The sequence below is a fragment of the Bos indicus genome, chromosome 7 (genome assembly GCF_029378745.1).
Source record: "Bos indicus isolate NIAB-ARS_2022 breed Sahiwal x Tharparkar chromosome 7, NIAB-ARS_B.indTharparkar_mat_pri_1.0, whole genome shotgun sequence".
Taxonomy (NCBI): domain Eukaryota; kingdom Metazoa; phylum Chordata; class Mammalia; order Artiodactyla; family Bovidae; genus Bos; species Bos indicus.
Genome location: NC_091766.1, coordinates 38,917,940 through 38,937,655, shown reverse-complemented (window position 1 = coordinate 38,937,655; position 19,716 = coordinate 38,917,940). Strand labels below are relative to the sequence as shown.

General features: G+C 41.9%; 1 long non-coding RNA gene across 5 annotated transcripts in view; it reads left to right on the top strand.

Annotated features, from left to right (window-relative positions):
* Window positions 1–19,716, top strand: part of LOC109561916 (uncharacterized) — a 71,545-nt gene that overhangs the window by 45,927 nt on the left and 5,902 nt on the right. For 3 of the 5 annotated variants that reach the window (XR_011567623.1, XR_011567622.1, XR_011567621.1), the window contains exon 3: window positions 16,515–16,708. This is a non-coding gene — a long non-coding RNA (uncharacterized lncRNA). The remainder of the gene's footprint in view (window positions 1–16,514; window positions 16,709–19,716) is intronic. The other 2 variants (XR_011567625.1, XR_011567624.1) reach the window with 1 other exon arrangement.

The window sequence follows — 19,716 nt, the reverse complement described above, 5'->3', positions numbered from 1 at the left end:
AAAATAATCCCAAACCAATTTAGAAAATGGTAATAGGATCATACATATCAATAATAACCTTAAATACAAATGGGTTAAATGCACCAACCAAAATACACAGACTGGCTGGGTGATGAAAACATGTGCATGCATGCACTTCCACTTACCACATCACTCTGCTTGACCTCCCCAACTGCATGTAATTATTTTATATCATTGTTAATCATGTTTCCATTATGACTTGCAATTGTAATTATCTTTTATTTTTTGTCTGGCTATTGATTGTGAAAACTGATAAACATCTTTCACTATTGGGATTATGTAACTATTACTCGCTTAACACCATTATATTATGATTGGTCAATGGAAAATAATAGAATTCTTTATTACCAAAACTGCCATTTAGTAGAAAAACCTGTATTTTTAAAATCCAGATGAATATCAGAATTATCTTGGAATTTTTTGAAAAGTACAAATGCTCAGATATTGCTTTTTTCCTCCAAAGTTTCAGATATGTTTCTAATGAGCAGCCATGTTTAAAAACAACTGGACTATATGATTATCTTTTACTTTTATCTAGTTTGTTTCACTTTTTCTATTTCATATTCAGTGCTCCCATTTCATTTAGTTTATGTTTTCTAATTTCTCCACCATTTTTTTTTTTTGGATGGTCTTTCTCAAGCCTCTATCAAGCATAGTAGAAAAGTTGTTGTATCAGATCAGATCAGTCGCTCAGTCATGTCCGACTCTTTGTGACCCCATGAATCGCAGCACGCCAGGCCTCCCTGTCCATCACCAACTCCCGGAGTTCACTCAGACTCACGTCCATCGAGTCAGTGATGCCATCCAGCCATCTCATCCTCTGTCGTCCCCTTCTCCTCCTGCCCCCAATCCCTCCCAGCATCAGAGTCTTTTCCAATGAGTCAACTCTTCGCATGAGGTGGCCAAAGTACTGGAGTTTCAGCTTTAGCATCATTCCCTCCAAAGAAATCCCAGGGCTGATCTCCTTCAGAATGGACTGGTTGGATCTCCTTGCAGTCCAAGGGACTCTCAAGAGTCTTCTCCAATACCACAGTTCAAGAGCATCAATTCTTCAGCACTCAGCCTTCTTCACAGTCCAACTCTCACATCCATACATGACCACAGGAAAAACCATAGCCTTGACTAGACGGACCTTTGTTGGCAAAGTAATGTCTCTGCTTTTCAATATGCTATCTAGATTGGTCATAACTTTTCTTCCAAGGAGTAAGAGTCTTTTAATTTCATGGCTGCAGTCACCATCTGCAGTGATTTTGGAACCCAAAAAAATAAAGTCTGGCACTGTTTCCACTGTTTCCCCATCTATTTCCCATGAAGTGATGGGACCGGATGCCATGATCTTCGTTTTCTGAATGTTGAGCTTTAAGCCAACTTTTTCACTCTCCTCTTTCACTTTCATCAAGAGGCTTTTGAGTTCCTCTTCACTTTCTGCCATAAGGGTGGTGTTATCTGCATATCTGAGGTTATTGATATTTCTCCTGGCAATCTTGATTCCAGCTTGTGCTTCTTCCAGTCCAGCGTTTCTCATGATGTACTCTGCGTATAAGTTAAATAAACAGGGTGACAATATACAGCCTTGACGTACTCCTTTTCCTATTTGGAACCAGTCTGTTGTTCCATGTCCAGTTCTAACTGTTGCTTCCTGACCTGCATACAAATTTCTCAAGAGGCAGGTCAGGTGGTCTGGTATTCCCATCTCTTGAAGAATTTTCCACAGTTTATTGTGATCCACACAGTCAAAGGCTTTGGCATAGTCAATAAAGCAGAAATAGATGCTTTTCTGGAACTCTCTTGCTTTTTCCATGATCCAGCGGATGTTGGCAATTTGATCTCTGGTTCCTCTGCCTTTTCTAAAACCAGCTTGAACATCAGGAAGTTCACAGTTCACATATTGCTGAAGCCTGGCTTGGAGAATTTTGAGCATTACTTTACTAGCATGTGAGATGAGTGCAATTGTGCGGTAGTTTGAGCATTCTTTGGCATTGCCTTTCTTTGGGATTGGAATGAAAACTGACCTTTTCCAGTCCTGTGGCCACTGCTGAGTTTGCCAAATTTGCTGGCATATTGAGTGCAGCACTTTCACAGCATCATCTTTCAGGATTTGGAATAGCTCAACTGGAATTCCATCACCTCCACTAGCTTTGTTCATAGTGATGCTTTCTAAGGCCCACTTGACTTCACATTCCAGGATGTCTGGCTCTAGGTGAGTGATCACACCATTGTGATTATCTGGGTCATGAAGATCTTTTTTGTATAGTTCTTCTGTGTATTCTTGCCATCTCTTCTTAATATCTTCTGCTTCTGTTAGGTCCATACCATTTCTGTCCTTTATTGAACCCATCTTTGCATGAAATGTTCCTTTGGTATCTCTGATTTTCTTGAAGAGATCCCTAGTCTTTCCCATTCTTTTGTTTTCCTCTATTTCTTTGCATTGATCGCTGAAGAAGGCTTTCTTATCTCTTCTTGCTATTCTTTGGAACTCTGCATTCAGATGTTTATATCTTTCCTTTTCTCCTTTGCTTTTTGCTTCTCTTCTTTTCACAGCTATTTGTAAGGCCTCCCCAGACAGCCATTTTGCTTTTTTGCATTTCTTTTCCAGGGGATGGTCTTGATCCCTGTCTCCTGTACAATGTCATGAACCTCATTCCATAATTCATCAGGCACTCTGTCTATCAGATCTAGGCCCTTAAATCTATTTCTCACTTCCACTGTATAATCATAAGGGATTTGATTTAGGTCATACCTGAATGGTCTAGTGGTTTTCCCTACTTTCTTCAATTTAAGTCTGAATTTGGCAATAAGGAGTTCATGGTCTGAGCCACAGTCAGCTCCCGGTCTTGTTTTTGCTGACTGTATAGAGCTTCTCCATCTTTGGCTGCAAAGAACATAATCAATCTGATTTCAGTGTTGACCATCTGGTGATGTCCATGTATAGAGTCTTCTCTTGTGTTGTTCGAAGAGGGTGTTTGTTATGACCAGTGCATTTTCTTGGCAAAACTCTATTAGTCTTCCAAGGCCAAATTTGCCTGTTACTCCAGGTGTTTCTTGACTTCCTACTTTTGCATTCCAGTCCCCTATAATGAAAAGGACATCTTTTTTGGGTGTTAGTTCTAAAAGGTCAAGATATAAATACTATGTATGTATTTCAGAAAAATTATGAACTTCTGCCTAACTATAATTTTTTAGTAATATTAATAGAGTGCTAGATTTCTAAGTAAAATTTCTAATTTTATTTAGTATGAATAGACTGCTAGATTTCTAATTAAAAATAGATGTGCAACAAGCAACAAAGGCTTACTGTATAGCACAGGGAACTGTAGTCAGTATCTCATAATAACCTATAATGGCAAATAATCTGAATAATAACATGTGTATATGTATAACTGAATCACCTTTCTGTGCACCTAAAACATTGTTAAGTCAACTATACTTCAATAAAATATATTTAAGCAAAAACAAAAAGAATTCTAATTGACTTAAAGGAAATTAAGTGCTTATATAAATACTCAGAGATAGAAAATAATCTGCCAAGATGAATTTCAAGTTCATGTCATCTGAAAAATATTCAGTACTAAACTGATAGGACTTCCCTAGTGGCTCAGACAGTAAAGAAACTGCCTGCAATGTGGGAGACCCAGGTTTGATCCCTGGGTCAGGAAGATCCCCTGGAGAAGGGAATGGCAGCCCACTCCTGTATTCTTGTCTGGAGAATTCTGTAGACAGAGGAGCCTGGCGGGCTATACCTCAACCCCATGGGGTCACAAAGAGTTGGACACAATGAGTGACTAACACTTTCAGTTTCAAACTGATAGCTGATATTTAAGATGACTTAGGTACTTCTGTTGTACCTAGGTTTCAGTTCAGTTCAGTGGCTCTTTGTCCTATGCTCTATGGACTGCAGCACGCTAGACTTCCCTGTCCATCACCAACTCCCAGAGCTTGCTCAAACTCATGTATCTCAAGTAGGTGATACCATCCAACTGTCTCATCCTCTGTTGTCCCCTTCTCCTCCTGCCTTCAATCTTTCCCAGCATCAGGGTCTTTTCCAGTGAGTCAGTTCTTAGCATCAGGTGGCCAAAGTATTGGAGTTTCAGCTTTAGCATCAGTCCTTCCAAAGAATATTCAGGACTGATTTCCTTTAGGATTGACTGGTTGGATCTCCTTGCAGTCCAAGGGACTCTCAAGAATCTTCTCCAACACCACAGTTCAAGAGCATCAATTCTTCGGCCCTCAGCTTTCTTCACAGTCCAACTCTCACATCCATACATGACCACAGGAAAAACCATAGCCTTGACTAGACGGACCTTTGTTGGCAAAGTAATGTCTCTGCTTTTCAATATGCTATCTAGATTGGTCATAACTTTTCTTCCAAGGAGTAAGAGTCTTTTAATTTCATGGCTGCAGTCACCATCTGCAGTGATTTTGGAGCCCAAAAAAATAAAGTCTGGCACTGTTTCCACTGTTTCCCCATCTATTTCCCATGAAGTGATGGGACCGGATGCCATGATCTTCGTTTTCTGAATGTTGAGCTTTAAGCCAACTTTTTTACTCTCCACTTTCACTTTCATCAAGAGGCTTTTGAGTTCCTCTTCACTTTCTGCCATAAGGGTGGTGTTATCTGCATATCTGAGGGTATTGATATTTCTCCTGGCAATCTTGATTCCAGCTTGTGCTTCTTCCAGCCCAGCGTTTCTCATGATGTACTCTGCATAGAAGTTAAATAAGCAGGGTGACAATATACAGCCTTGATGTACTCCTTTTCCTATTTGGAACCAGTCTGTTGTTCCATGTCCAGTTCTGACTGTTGCTTCCTGACCTGCATATACGTTTCTCAAGAGGCAGGTCAGGTGGTCTGGTATTCCCATCTCTTGAAGAATTTTCCACAGTTTATTGTGATCCACACAGTCAAAGGCTTTGGCATAGTCAATAAAGCAGAAATAAATATTTTTCTGGAACTCTCTTGCTTTTTCGAGAGTTCAAATAAGACTTTATTATATCTATTGCAGATTTGTTAGTAAGAAAAGTAACTCAACGTGGAAAAAACTTTTAATGAAAGTAACATATATGTTTTCAGTAAAATAAGGTGTGAGGAATAAAAAAATACTGAAAAGAGTTATCCATGATCAGGATTTTCTAAGATTTCATTAAATCTAGTTGGGTGAATGGGTTTTGTTCCTAATGGGCTAGGAAAAGACTGGATTTGGTTTCTCCCTCCAAAATATTCCCGAAATGCTGCTTTTGACAATACATTGTGTGTGTGTGTTTGCCTTTACGTGATTTGTATTTACTTTTGAGAGCTCTGGTAACTTTGGTTGGAAAATAAGTATTGTAGGTGATGTATGATCTTACTTGACTAAATGTTTCAGAATTTCTCATATATAAAATTTTAAAATTCTTTTGATTTCCAGCTAATTTTGGGATGCTTTAGGTGGCCCCTGAGGCCTCTCAGAGAAATATTTAGCTAGAATTATTTGATAAGTTGAATTAAATGTAATCATTTGTAGTTCTAGTTATTGTAACTAAATTTCTTTATAGATTACACTGTAATTAGATGTTTAACCTTGCTTGGTAAGTCTTTTGTTATTTATAGATAATTATTTTTGTACTTGGATGCTTTTACAAGAAGGGCTTCATTATCAAGGAGATTCATAGAAAAAGCTATGGAAGCAGTCACAACAGTTCCACACCAACATGATGGCTGTACAAGGATTTCCAGCCCATACTGACTTAAAACAAGGAGCTCCTGAGGCCCCTAGATCAGGCATCCAGAGATTTCTACTCCCTGACAGGCAGAGTCAACACCCCTACTCAGCCTTCAAGCAGTCACAGAAGACAGACTATCAAGGGCCGCTTCCCATAAGAATATGAAAGTAAAGTCTCTGAGGGGGAAATGAAACAGGAGGAAGCGGGGCAGGGCACAAACTTTAAAAAAATGACTTAGCCTGAGAACACAACATAAACTGATTAGAACCAAATAGGTCCAAAGTGGCAGTTAACTTCCACCGTATCTTGAGCCTCATCATATGCTCATTGTAACATATCAGCAAGCTAATTGACACACCACCACGACAGTGACCTACCAGGAAAGATCAAAAAGTGGATGGTGGACCCATTTCTGGAAATCTCCACTCCTTCCCCAAAATAGCTGGAATACACCTCCCACTCATAAGCCTATGAAATTACCCATTCCTATAAAAACTTGCCAACTCCCTACCCGGAGACCTTTCACCTTCTGAGATGGCCCACATTCTGTGGAGTATGTTTCTCTCTAAATAAATCCACTTCTTACCTGTCACTTTGTCTCCCACTCAATTCTGTCTGCAATGAGACATCAAGAAATTGAGCTTCATTAAGTCCTAAGACTAGATGTGATCTCAGTTAAAAAGATCGCGTCTTCAAGTCCCAATCTGAGTTACATGGTTTCATCTGGAGGGGCATCATTTTTTACAGGAATTACCGAGCTTCCTTCACCCACATAGAGGCAGGGAATACTTTCCTGATCCCCTTTCTCTATAGCCATCTCATGAAGTTTCTTATTTATTTATTAGGCTTTGCTGGGTCTTCGTTGCTATGCGTGGGCTTTCTGTAGTTGCAGCGAGTGGGGACTACGCTTCATTGCGGTGCACCAGCTTCTCTTAACTGAACTTACTGAACTCTTGTTGCCGAGCACGGGCTCTAGGCCCATGGGCTTCAGTAATTGCAGCACGTGGGCTCAGTAGTTGTGGTTCCTGGGCTCTAGAGCACAGGCTCAAGAGTTGTGGTGCAGAGGCTTAGTTACTCTGTGGCATGTGGGATCTTCCCAGACCAGGGATCAAACCCATATCCCCTGCATTCGCAGGTGGATTCTTAACCACTGGACCCACCAGGGAAATCCTCATCAAGTTTCTTTCTCCCCAATTTTTGTTTTAAAATTTTTCAACCAGTAAAGGTTTTAAAAAGCAAAGAGGGAATTCCCTGGCAGTCCAGTTAAGACTTGGTACGTTCACTGCCATGGAACCAGGTTCAATCCTTAGTCAGGGAACTAAGATCCCAGAAACTGCAGGGCAAGGTCAAAGAAAAAAAAAGGAGAAATTGTCTGGAAGACCCTCATGTTCTTATTTGCTTTGGAAGAAAGTTTTCTCACTACTGAGCGAAATAGCTGTCCCTTAATGAAGATAAACCCAATGCAAGGTTTGCAGGGGATTGACTCATCAGTGGGGTGGGAAACCCGTATTTCAAGGTTGCAGGATTGCATGCTAAATTGCTTCAGTCATGTCCGACTCTGCGGCTCCAAGACTGCAGCCCGCCAGGTTCCTCTGTCTGTGGGATTTCCCAGGCAAGAATACTGGAGTGGGTTGCCATTTCCTCCTCCAGGGGATCTTTCCGACCAAGGGATTGAACCAGCATCTCTTACGTCTCCTGCATTGGCAGGCAGGTTCTTTACCACTAGCGCCACCTGGGAAACCGGGATTGTCTAGAGGAAGCAAATGACCACAAGGGGGCGGTAAAAACCGGTGGATGAATGGCGAGCTCTTGCTGGGAATGGGAATGAACAGCCTCCATTCAGCACCTGGAGTCTCTCTTGCTTATAGCGCAGAGACCCACCCTCTTAACTTTTATCATGGCACTTCTATAGTGAGATGTCTCCTTGTCTATATTGGTTGGGGCAAGTAGAACAGGGGGTGAACAGGAATTAATCAGCAAAGATTATCCCTACCCAGTCCACACTATGTCTTTCCCCTTCCCAGGAGGAGGCAGAGGCCGAGAGCCAGCATGGGGTGTGCCAGGCTCTTGTTGTTAAATCTGAACTCCTTCTCAGGGGCTATCAGGCTGTGCCAGAAGGAGTGTAATGAAAATGTTGGGTGTCTTTCAAGAGGATCTGAGGCAGGAGATAGATGGGCTCCAGGCTGAGCAGCTAGACTCTGTCCACTGTGGACAGAGATACTCCAAGATAAAGATGATAGCAGGAGCGAGAGAAGAGTTGTGCCAGATGAAAGAGAGACCATGTATTTCTCATTCTCGAAGTCAAAGAGACCTTCCTGATTACACATGAGGCTCCTTGGGAGCCAAAATGGAGTCGTGCCATCCCATAGTAGGTAATGTCAACCTACCCATAGGCCTTTTCACTAGAATCCATCTTGGCTAAGAGATGTGCGCACACATAGGGGAGGGAGATAAACCAGTTATGGATTCAGATTCAAGCAAAGCAAGATGACTGACCAGAGGAAACCCGGAAGAAATGCTCCATCTAAGTGATTCAAACCGCCACAAGGGCATGACTTTTGCTCTGAGCCCACACATGTGTCTACCCACACGTACCCTTTTCCCTCCTAATAAACACTTTACCCGTTTCGCTACTTTCCATTTTTGTGTAGGGATTCATTTCTACAAAGCCGGTGGGCCCGTGCCTCATCACTGGCCACTGGCTCTGCTGGTCTGGTGGCTAGTATTCAGTGCCCTTGGCCTGACTTTAGTCTCTGGGGTACCTGGCTTTAGGCTCTGGTACCAGAATCCCGCTTCAAGGCACTGCAGGCCAAGGCCAACTAAACTCAGAACTGCCGTGGTATTTCAGGAGGTTAAAAAAAGGAAAGTGGCTCACTTCTTATGCATGGCTTCCTGGGACTGAGAAGGGCCAAAGTTGTGAAACCCACGAGGGTTGGATACCTGGGCCTGCTCAGACCATGCATTCTGATACAGCAGCCCTCTGTGTAGGTATGGCCCCAACAGAAGAATGAAATGGCATAGTGCGCAAGGCCGTCCGCCTCTGAGGGTCTCTGGCCAGTGATGTTATCTCCTGCAGGAGGGCAGCAGAAACCATCCACCGAGCTGAGCTCTTGCTCTGAGAGATACAAGGCATTGTTCAGAGGATCTCACTTCCTACTTCTTCCCTCCCTCTTCCTCTCCCATCTTTCCCTTCTCCCATGGAAAATTTCGCACAGGCATGAGGACAAAGAGAACAAGGTATCCTTATACCTACCAGTCAGGTACAGTGAGCCTCTCATGACCACTCTTATTTCATCTTTATCCCTCCCTCTCCACTCCCACCACTGGATTATTTCACAGCAAATTCTAGCTATTATAACATCTTCTCCAGACATTTTAGGCTTCATCTCTAAAGGGTAAGAGTTGTTTTTTAAATCCAAGCACAGTTCCATTATCATACCTTGGTATCTTTTAATACCCAATCCCTACTCACATTTTCCTCATTTTATAAAGAATATATTTTTATAGTTGATTGGTTCAGTTCAGAAGTGAAAGAAACGGGTAGTCGCTCAGTTGTGTCCAACTCTTTGCAACCCCATGGAATGTAGCCCGCCAAGCTCCTCTCCATGGAATTCTCCAGACAGGAATACTGGAGTGGGTTGCCATTCCCTTCTCCAGGGGATCTTCCCAACCCAGGGATCGAACTTGGGTCTCCCACATTGCAGGTGGATTCTTTACTCTCTGAGCCACCACCAAAGGATCCACCTGAAATCCACATTTCACATTTGGTGGATGGGTCTCTTAGGTCTCTTTCTCTTTTTTAAAAAGTATTTTATTATGTTAATATTATTTTAAATAATTTTATTATTTTAATATTTAAAGTGTTTCCAAAGAGTTTTTTAAAAAATTAATGTAACCAGACAACTAAGTCATTTGTCACATTTAACTCTCCCACTACCATACAAGATACTTGGTTCAGGTCAAAGTGCAAATTTTTTTGATCATCTTTATGTACGTATTTCTTGTCTATCTAGAAAGAAGGTGAGTAAAGATTTGTTTATAGTTAATTCTATGTTTTAATGTTCACCATTCAAATATTTGAATTCACTTGATTCATTTTGCTTCCCTTTAAGTAGTAAAAATTGGTAGTGTCCTAGCTAAGCTTGTTGTTCATTTCTGTTCATCTTGGGACAAGCAGTGGTGGCAGCAGCCGTCACTGAGAGCACAGGATCCTTTTGTTAATAGATCCCATCAGCAAAACTTTCGAGAGCGAAAAGAGGGTGCATACGAGGATGCTGAGACCAAAGGCATAAATTGCATGTGTGCTTACCCTGGCTCTCACACAGCATTGACAGAAGGGTCTGCATTTCTTATAACTACTATAGATATCAATAGTCTTATTTCTGTTTTGATTAAAATTTGTATTAGAAGATCATATATTTCATCAGTACAGAACATGTATATGATTAAATGTGTATATAAGGTATAAAGATAATAAAATGAGCCCTTATGTGCCCAACATCCAGCTTAAGAAATGGAACTCAGGAGGGAAGTTCAAGAGGAAGGAGACACATGTATACCTATGGCTGATTCATGTTGACATATGGCAAGAAACCAACACAATATTGTAAAGCAATTACCCTCCAATTAAAAATAAATTTAAAAAAGAAATGGAGCTCTAGGAGTATCATGAAGCTCCTCCCTCCTCACCCACCATGGTAAACCTGTCTTGAATTTTTATCAATCCTTGCTTTCCTTTATATTTTACCACATATGTATGTATGTGTGTTGTTAAAGACCATATTTTTTTTCTTTGTGTGTGTGTGTGTTTTGTTTTTTTCTTTTTTATATAATTTCACTTGTTTATTTTGCTGGGTCTTCCTTGCTGTGTGGAGTTTTCCTCTAGTTGTGGGGAGCAAGGGCTACTGTAGCTGTGGCTTCCCATTGTGCTGGCTCCTCCTGTTGCAGAGCGTAGGCTCTAGAGCACCCGGGCTTCAGTAGCCGCAGCACGTGTGCCCAGGAGTTGTGGTTCCCGGGCGCGAGAGCGCAGGCTCAGCGGTTGTGTTGCATGGGCTTAGTTGCTCCACAGCATGTGGGATCTTCCCAGACCAGGGATTGAACCCGTGTCTCCTGCATTGGCATATTCTTTACCACTGAGCCACCAGGGAAGCCCGAATATATAGTTTAGTTTTGCTTGTTTTTGAACTTTTCAAAACGTATTGTTTTATGTTTTGTATTTTTCTGATTTGCCTTTTTCACTCAACCTTATGTTTGCAGGATTCATTCATGTTGCTGTAAATAGTACATTTGCACTGCTAATGCCATCTCATTGTGTATCGCAGTTACTAATCCATTGCTCCATCAGACATTGGCTTGCTTCCAGTTTTTGTTTTGGTTTTTTTTAAATTACAGGCAAGTTTACCTTCAGTCTTCTTACTCCCATGCTCTGGTGCACGCGTATAAGAGTTTATACTTGGCTAAATGGTGCCAGAACAATTGATGAATTTACACTCCTACAAGCAGTGCTTGAGACTTAGCAACACAGCTTTTAATTTGTGTCAAACTGATAAAGATAAACTAGTATCTAATTGTGGTTTTTTCTTTTCTATTTATTTATTTTTTTATTTATTTGACTGCTCCAAGTCTTTGTTGTGGCATGTGGAATCTAGTTCTCTGACCAGGAGTTGAACCCAGGCACCCTGCATTGGAAAGACAGAGTCTTAGCCACTAGACCACCAGGGAAGTCCCTAACTCTGCTTTTGATGTGCATTTTTCTGACTACTATGGGTCAGAAATTCTTTCAGATTTTTTGGTCTTTATATTTCCTTCTCCAGGAAGCAGATTATTTGTCTATTGCTGACATGGAGGGTTTTGTTTCCTTTAAATATATGTTATAGTTTCTTTTTTTAAAGATATATATATATATTTTATTCATTCATTCATTTATGTATGCTGTGCCCAGTCTTAGTTGCATGTGGAGTCTAGTTCCCTGACCTGGGATTGAACCCAGGCCCCTTGCATTCAGGTATCTGAGTCTTAACCACTGGACCGCCAGGGAAGTCCTGCGTTATAGATTCAAATCCTGCATCACTTATATGCATAGCACAATTCTTCTACAGATTTGAAGCTTATCTCTTCATTTTCATTTTGGTGTGTGTGTTTACACTGAAAAATGCTTTTTATGGAGAATTTTGGAGGTACAAAAACGTAAACTAATACAGCCCAGTGTACCCATCATCAAGACTCACCAAACTTCCCACCCTTGGCTCATCCTGCCTCGACATACATCTATTTCCTTTACCTCCTGTGTTATTTTGAAACAAATCATGGACAGCATATATATTCATACGCATATTTGTGTATTTAAAAGGATGCGCATCCTGCCCGGATGCCTTCCCCACCTCCTTTGTGCTCTAACACCCTATTCCAGGCTGCTGCGCCTGTGCTGCTTCCCTGCCTGTGCTCTCTGGCCTCTGATACATCTCCTGTGCAGATGCCTCCGTGCCACGTGGACTCTGACGCCTCCTTTGAGCCACCCTTGTTCTCCCTTCACCCTCTAACGTGGCAAAATAACTGACTTGTCATCACCTAACCTTTTAGTACTGAGTGTTTCAGAAAAGGAAGGGAAGGAGGGGATGGGAGGAAGTGGAAAGAAGGAGAAAAAGAAGAACATGAACACATATGGCACCTTTTGATGAATTAGGTATTTCTGATATTAATATAGCCAAATTTATCAAACTTTCCCTTTGCAGTTTTCACTTTTTGTATCTTGCTTAGTGAATTATGTCCTATTGCCAACATCCGCTGGATCATGGAAAAAGCAAGAGAGATCCAGAAAAAATCTATTTCTGTTATATTGATTACGCCAAAGCCTTTGACTGTGTGGATCACAATAAACTGTAGAAAATTCTGAAAGAGATGGGAATACCAGACCACCTGACCTGCCTCTTGAGAAACCTATATGCAGGTCAGGAAGCAACAGTCAGAACTGGACATGGAACAACAGACTGGTTCCAAATAGGAAAAGGAGTACATCAAGGCTGTATATTGTCACCCTGCTTATTTAACTTCTATGCAGAGTACATCATGAGAAACGCTGGGCTGGAAGAAGCACAAGCTGGAATCAAGATTGCCAGGAGAAATATCAATAACCTCAGATATGCAGATAACACCACCCTTATGGCAGAAAGTGAAGAGGAACTCAAAAGCCTCTTGATGAAAGTGAAAGTGGAGAGTGAAAAAGTTGGCTTAAAGCTCAACATTCAGAAAATGAAGATCATGGCATCCGGTCCCACCACTTCATGGGAAATAGATGGGGAAACAGTGGAAACAGTGTCAGACTTTATTTTTTGGGGCTCCAAAATCGCTGCAGATCGTGACTGCAGCCATAAAATTAAAAGATGCTTACTCCTTGGAAGGAAAGTTATGACCAACCTAGACAGCATATTCAAAAGCAGAGACATTACTTTGCCAACAAAGGTCCGTCTAGTCAAGGCTATGGTTTTTCCTGTGGTCATGTATGGATGTGAGAGTTGGACTGTGAAGAAGGCTGAGCGCCAAAGAATTGATGCTTTTGAACTGTGGTGTTGGAGAAGATTCTTGAGAGTCCCTTGGACTGCAAGGAGATCCAACCAGTCCATTCTGAAGGAGATCAGCCCTGGGATTTCTTTGAAAGGAATGATGCTGAAGCTGAAACTCCAGTACTTTGGCCAGTACTCTTTTGCAAAGAGTTGACTCATTGGAAAAGACTCTGATGCTGGGAGGGATTGGGGGCAAGAGGAGAAGGGGACGACAGAGGATGAGATGGCTGGATGGCATCACTGACTCGATGGATGTTGAGTCTGAGTGAACTCCGGGAGCTGGTGATGGACAAGGAGGCCTGGCGTGCTGCGATTCATGGGGTCGCAAAGAGTCGATCTGATCAGAAACTTCCCTCTTAGAACCACTTTCGCTGAATCCCATAGGTTTTGGGTTACCGTGTTTTCATAGTCATTTGTTTCTAGGAATTTTTTTATTTCCGTTTTGATTTCTTCAGTAATTTGTATGTGTTTTAGAAACATACTGTTTAATCTCCATGTGTTTGTGTTTTTTATAGTCTTTTTCCTGTAATTGATATCATCTTATAGCACTGTGGTCAGAAAAGATGCATGATATGATTTCAATTTTCTTACATTTACTAAGGCTTGATTTGTGACCCAAATCCTGGAAAATGTTCCATGTATACTTGAGAAGAAAGTGTATTCTTATGCATTTGGTTAGAATATCCTGAAAATATCAATTAGATATACCTGGTCTAGTGTGTCATTTAAGGCTTGTGTTACTTATTAATTTTCTGTTTTGATGATCTGTCCATTGGTATAAGTGGGGTGTTAAAGTCCCCTACTATTATTACGTTGCCATCAATTTCCCCTTTTATGTCTGTTAGTGTTTGCCTTATGTATTGAGGTGCTCCTATGTTGGGTACATAAAATATTCACAATTGTTATGTCTTCCTCTTGGATTGATCCCTTGATCATTATGTAATATCCTTCCTTGTCTCTTGTAATATTTTTTGTTTTAACATCTATTCTGTCTGATATGCAAATTGTCACTCTGGCTTTCTTTTGATTTCCACTTGCATGGAATATACTTTTCCATCCTCTCACTTTGTGAGAGGATATGCGTGTCTAGGTCTGAAGTGGGTCTCTTGTAGACAGCATATATATGGGTCCTGTGTTTGTATCTATTCAGCCAATCTGTGTCTTTTGGTTGGAGCATTTAATCCATTGACTTTAAGTAATTACTGATATGTATGTTCTTATTGACATTTTCTTAATTGTTTTGGGTTTGTTTTTGTAGGTCTTTTCCTTCTCTTATATTTCCCGCCTATAGATGTCCCTTTAACATTTGTTGTAAATCTGGTTTGGTGGTGCTAAATTCTCTTAGTTTTGCTTGTCTGTAAAGCTTTTGATTTCTCCATCAATTTTGAATGAGATCCTTGAGGGTAAAGTAATCTTGGTTGTAAAATGACATCCTTCAGATACTTGGTGGCTTTTCAGATATATCCTCCCCTTAACAGCCTAGGGATTTTCAGGACTGTGGTCCATTTGCTAGGTTCTCAAGCAATTCTCTGGTAGTTTTATCCAAATACACAAATCCTTAGTCAAAGTGCTCACTATATCTCTTAAGTGTTTGCTCAGTTGTGTCCGACTCTTTGTGACTCCATGGACTGTGGCCCACCAGGATCCTCTGTCTGTGGGATTTTCCAAGCAAGAATACTGAAGTGTCTTGCCATTGCCTTCTCCAAGGGATCTTCCCAACCCAGGGATCGAACCCAAATCTCTTGCACCTCCTGCATTGGCAGGCAGATTCTTTACTACTGTGCCATGGCTCAGCAGGTAAAGAACCCACCTGCAAAGCAGGAGACGTGGGATTGATCCCTAGGTCAGGAAGACTCCTGGAAAAGGAAATGGCAACCCACTCCAGTATTCTTGCCTGGAAAATCTTATAGACTGAGGAGCCTGGTGGGCCACAGTCCATAGGGCCGCAAAGAGCTGGACACGATTTAGCGACTGATCACCCACACACAAGCACCACCTGGGAAGCTCATTATATACTGATGACCAAAAGGTGGCTGCTCAGAATCTATCTTCACAAACTGCAGTGAATTTTTAATGTTAATTTAAAAACTGAAGCAGTGTACTGTTTTGGTAGGACTACGTTTCTCCTTAGCATTGCATCCTATTAGGTATTGTTGTGTAGTGGTGCATGTGCTGGGTATATGTGTCATTTCCAATACTGCATTAGTGAAAATGTACACATTGATTTATACTGAAATGCTGTATCTTGGACATCCCAAGTTATGTAAGACATATTATGAAAATGAGTTTCAACTGTGCCTTTATATATTTTTCAATGTGGCTACTAAATTTTTTTAATTACGTAAGTGTCTCACTTTATGTGTTTTATGAGAGCATACTGACATACATTTTAAGAATTCAGTCCAGAATGTTTGAGATTTTCTAAGCAATAGAAGCACTTCCTTACTTAAAATAAGTGTAGTGATCATTGTAATGATCATCATGTCCACAATCATTTCCCCCAGAATGGTTGATAACCTCAGTAGAAGCTTCCACAGGAAGTAAATACAAACCAAACACTATAATGAAAATTTCTTCTTTTTAATATTACAGTTGAGAGAGAAGACTCATTTTGGATTCAGGGCCAAAATTTATTCTACATGTTTCTGTGCCAACAATCTGTTGAACCTTTTCCCACTCATTCTCAGCACCGGTAAAGCAGCCCCCCTTTCATTAAGTGTCGGCAATTTGGAGATTACCACCTGTCCTTTGGGGGCTTCCCTGGTGGCCCAGTGGCTAAGAATCCACCTGCAATGCAGGAGATACACAGGAGATGCAGGTTTTGATCACTGGGTGGGAAGATCCCCTGGAGAAGGTAAAGGCTACCCACTCCACTATTCTTGCCTGGAGAATCCCACGGACAGAGGAGCCTGGCAGGACACAGTCCATTGAGCCACAAAGAGTTGGACATGCACTCACACATCTATCCTTTGGGAAGGCCATTTTAATCTACCATCTTTGACTTCTATGAGTTGCAGCTGTTGCTGCTCATTTTTTTCTTCACTTGTCACAGTAGAAAAGAGTAACTGGAAACAAATCAGCCTGTCTCTGTGGCCCCCTTCAATCCAAATTATTAGCTCTTAGTGCATTGGCCGGATCTGACTACTGATCATTTCTTGAGCTTGTATGAGATCTTTGTTGTAGTCCAATCCATTGACTTCTGACTTGAATATTTTTCCTTTTTTTTTTAACCAGTCAGCATCATAGAGGATTCTGAAAGAAATACTGGAACACCAAAGAAGAACTTCTTGGACTTCCAGCATCCCACCCAAGTAACATTCCAAGACACCCTGATGACTTCTGCCAGACAGCTCACCCGCATTTCAAAGTCCAAACTAACCTTCCCTCCTTCCCTTGCCCTGCCAACTCCCATGGAACCCCCAGAGTTGGTGAGGGGAGTGATCCCATCTCCTAAAAACGCCCTAAAGTGTTCAAGGGAGAGGGAAGCCCAGGACTGGAGTTTTTCTGAGACCAGGGCAACAAAGCAGTCCAGGAGAACACGCTGCCCGGTGCCCCTCCAGCCTACTCCCTTCCTCCCTGGGGTCCCCTTCTCCAGGGCACCCTCTGGATGTACAGTGGGGCATGAAAGCCATTAAGCTATGACATGGCCCTCCACAATTGCTACCAGTCTTGCCTTCACTGTTTAGGCTTTTTGTCTGGAGCCATGACATTTCTTACTTTAACTAAACTTGATCACTTCCATTCCTCGGTAAAGACTGGCCCTTATACACATGTTACCAAAAGGTGTGTGTGGGAGGGTCTGGCTGCTTGCCGCCCCAAAGCCAATAAACAGGCCAGGTTGGTGGAAAGGAAAGTTTGCTTTATTTCAGATACTGGCAACTGGGGGGAAAGGATGGCAGACATCTGTCCAAAGGCTGATTCACCACCCCTGACAAGCAGGGGTGAGAGCTGTTATAGAAAGATGGTGTTGGGGGGGCGTCACATGCAGAAACAGCACAATCATCTCTAACAGTTGTCTTCAAATTGGTCACCAGTGGTCTGACCAGCATCTCTTGATTGTTTTAGGGACAGTTAATCTTCAGTTCCAGAGTCCACTTGTTCCCATTTCTTTGCAGTCAATTCTCAGAATTGTGGCAGCTCAAGTCCTGGGTACAGTCTGGTCATCATATAGCTACCTTCTCCACCTGGGGTTTTGGTATCTATAAGACAGCTCACACGATGTGGCTCAGAATATTATCTACAGCCCTTGAGAAAGAACTAAAGGTCCTTGACTATGCTTAATGACTGCATTATTATTATTTAGTCTCCTTTGTTTCCACATTTCTCACTTCTCTAATTTTCCTTTGTTTCCACATTTCTCACTTCTTTAATTAAACTTCAGTTCAGTTCAGTCGCTCAGTCCTGTCCGACTCCTTGCGACCCCATGAATCGCAGCACGCCAGGCCTCCCTGTCCATCACCAACTCCCGGAGTTCACTCAGACTCATGTCCATTGAGTTGGTGATGCCATCCAGCCATCTCATCCTCTGTCCTCCCCTTCTCTTCTTGCCCCCAATCCCTCCCAGCATCAGAGTCTTTTCCAGTGAGTCAACTCTTCGCATGAGGTGGCCAAAGTACTGGAGTTTCAGCTTCAGCATCATTCCTTCCAAAGAAATCCCAGGGCTGATCTCCTTCAGAATGGACTGGTTGGATCTCCTTGCAGTAATTAAACTTATTCTTTGATTAAAGTTGTCCACAGACAACTGGCAGGCAGAAGACATGGGGGGTAAGGATCATTAGGGTTCTGCTGTTTCACACACAACTAACCTGTCTTCTGAAATGTGCACTATTCCCATAGAGGAGGAAGCTCATCCTTGCCCTGTCCCACCTACTACAATCCTTTGTAAATTTGTTCCTGGACCAAAGAAACTGAGGTTTAGAACACTCTAGACCTGGGATTCTCAACTATGGCTGCTCACTGAAATTACCTGGGGAGATTTTAAATCCTGGTGACCCAGGTACTATGCCGACCAACTCAATCAGAAGCCCTGGAGGTGGACCCAGGCCCCATCATTTTTCGTGCTCCACAGGTGATTCTAGTGGGTGGCCAGGGTGAGGACCGTGGCTCTAGTTTGGGAATCTAGAATGTGTTCTAGATCATTCTCCTTAGACAGTTTACTTTCTTAATGCAATACTTAATTCTAAGCCCTACATTTTTCTTGTGTTCAACTCTTGCCATCAACTTTCCTTTGCACTAGAAAGCCACCTCCATGTCAACTCCCAGATAGAGACTACACAGGAGGAGACACACCCTGAAACCTATAAGGTTGGAACACAGCCCCAGTTCTCTGTGCCACATTCTCAGAGCCCTGAAAACACACATTTTTTTCTTTGTTGTTGTGGAGGGTTTGCTTTTGTTTTGCTTTTTAATCTAGACCAATACAAATGTTATATGGAGGACAGTCTAGCTAATAGCATTTAGTTTAAAAAGTCAGTGAGTTCCTGATTTCCCTGGTGGTCCAGTGGTTAAGAATCTGCCTTGCAATTCAGGAGACATGAGTTCAATCCTTGATCAGGAAACTAATATCCCACATGCCACGGGGCAGCCAAGCCTGAACACCACAAATAGTGAGAAGCCCACATATTGCAACTAAAACCCAATGCAGCCCAAAATAGATAAATACTAGAAATTTTGTCTTTAAAAAAAGTCAGTGAGTTCAAGGTCTGAGGCCAAGTCCCTCTTGTGTAGTTGTGGAAATGGCCTGTATTTCTCTACAAGGCCTATCTGTGAGGTCCTCCAGATCCTCAGAGAGATCCAGTAGACTTTTAGGTTAGAATTGTTGACATAATGAGGTAATGTGACACTCTCTGAGGTAAGATAAAAGTGGTCTCCAATCCAAAAAGAAAGCAAAAAGTTTACTTTAAAAGTTCTAATATTTTGTCTTTCATCACTCTAATGTGTCATCCAAATGCATGTTTGTAATAGATTTATTGAGATATATTTCACCCATCACATCAGTTCAGTTCAGTCGCTCAGTCGTGCCCGACTCTTTGAGACCCCATGGACTGCAGCACGCCAGGCTTCCCTGTCCATCATCAACTCCCGGAGCTTGCTCAAACTCATGTCCGTCGGGTTAGCGATGCCATCCAACCATCTCATACTCTATCGTTCCCTTCTCCTCCTGCCTTCAATCTTTCCCAGCACCAGGGTCTTTTCAAATGAGTCATTTCTTCACATCAAGTGGCCAAAGTAGTTCACCCATTTAATGGATATAATTCAATGGCTTTTAAGCATATCCACAGAGTTACGATATATTCACTACAATCAGATTTACAACATTTTCATCATCCCCAAAAGAAACTATATCCGTCAGCAATCACCCTCCATTCCCTCTCCCCACTGTTGCTGGCCACGACTTCCTGTCTCTATAGATTTACCTATTCCGGAGATTTCATAT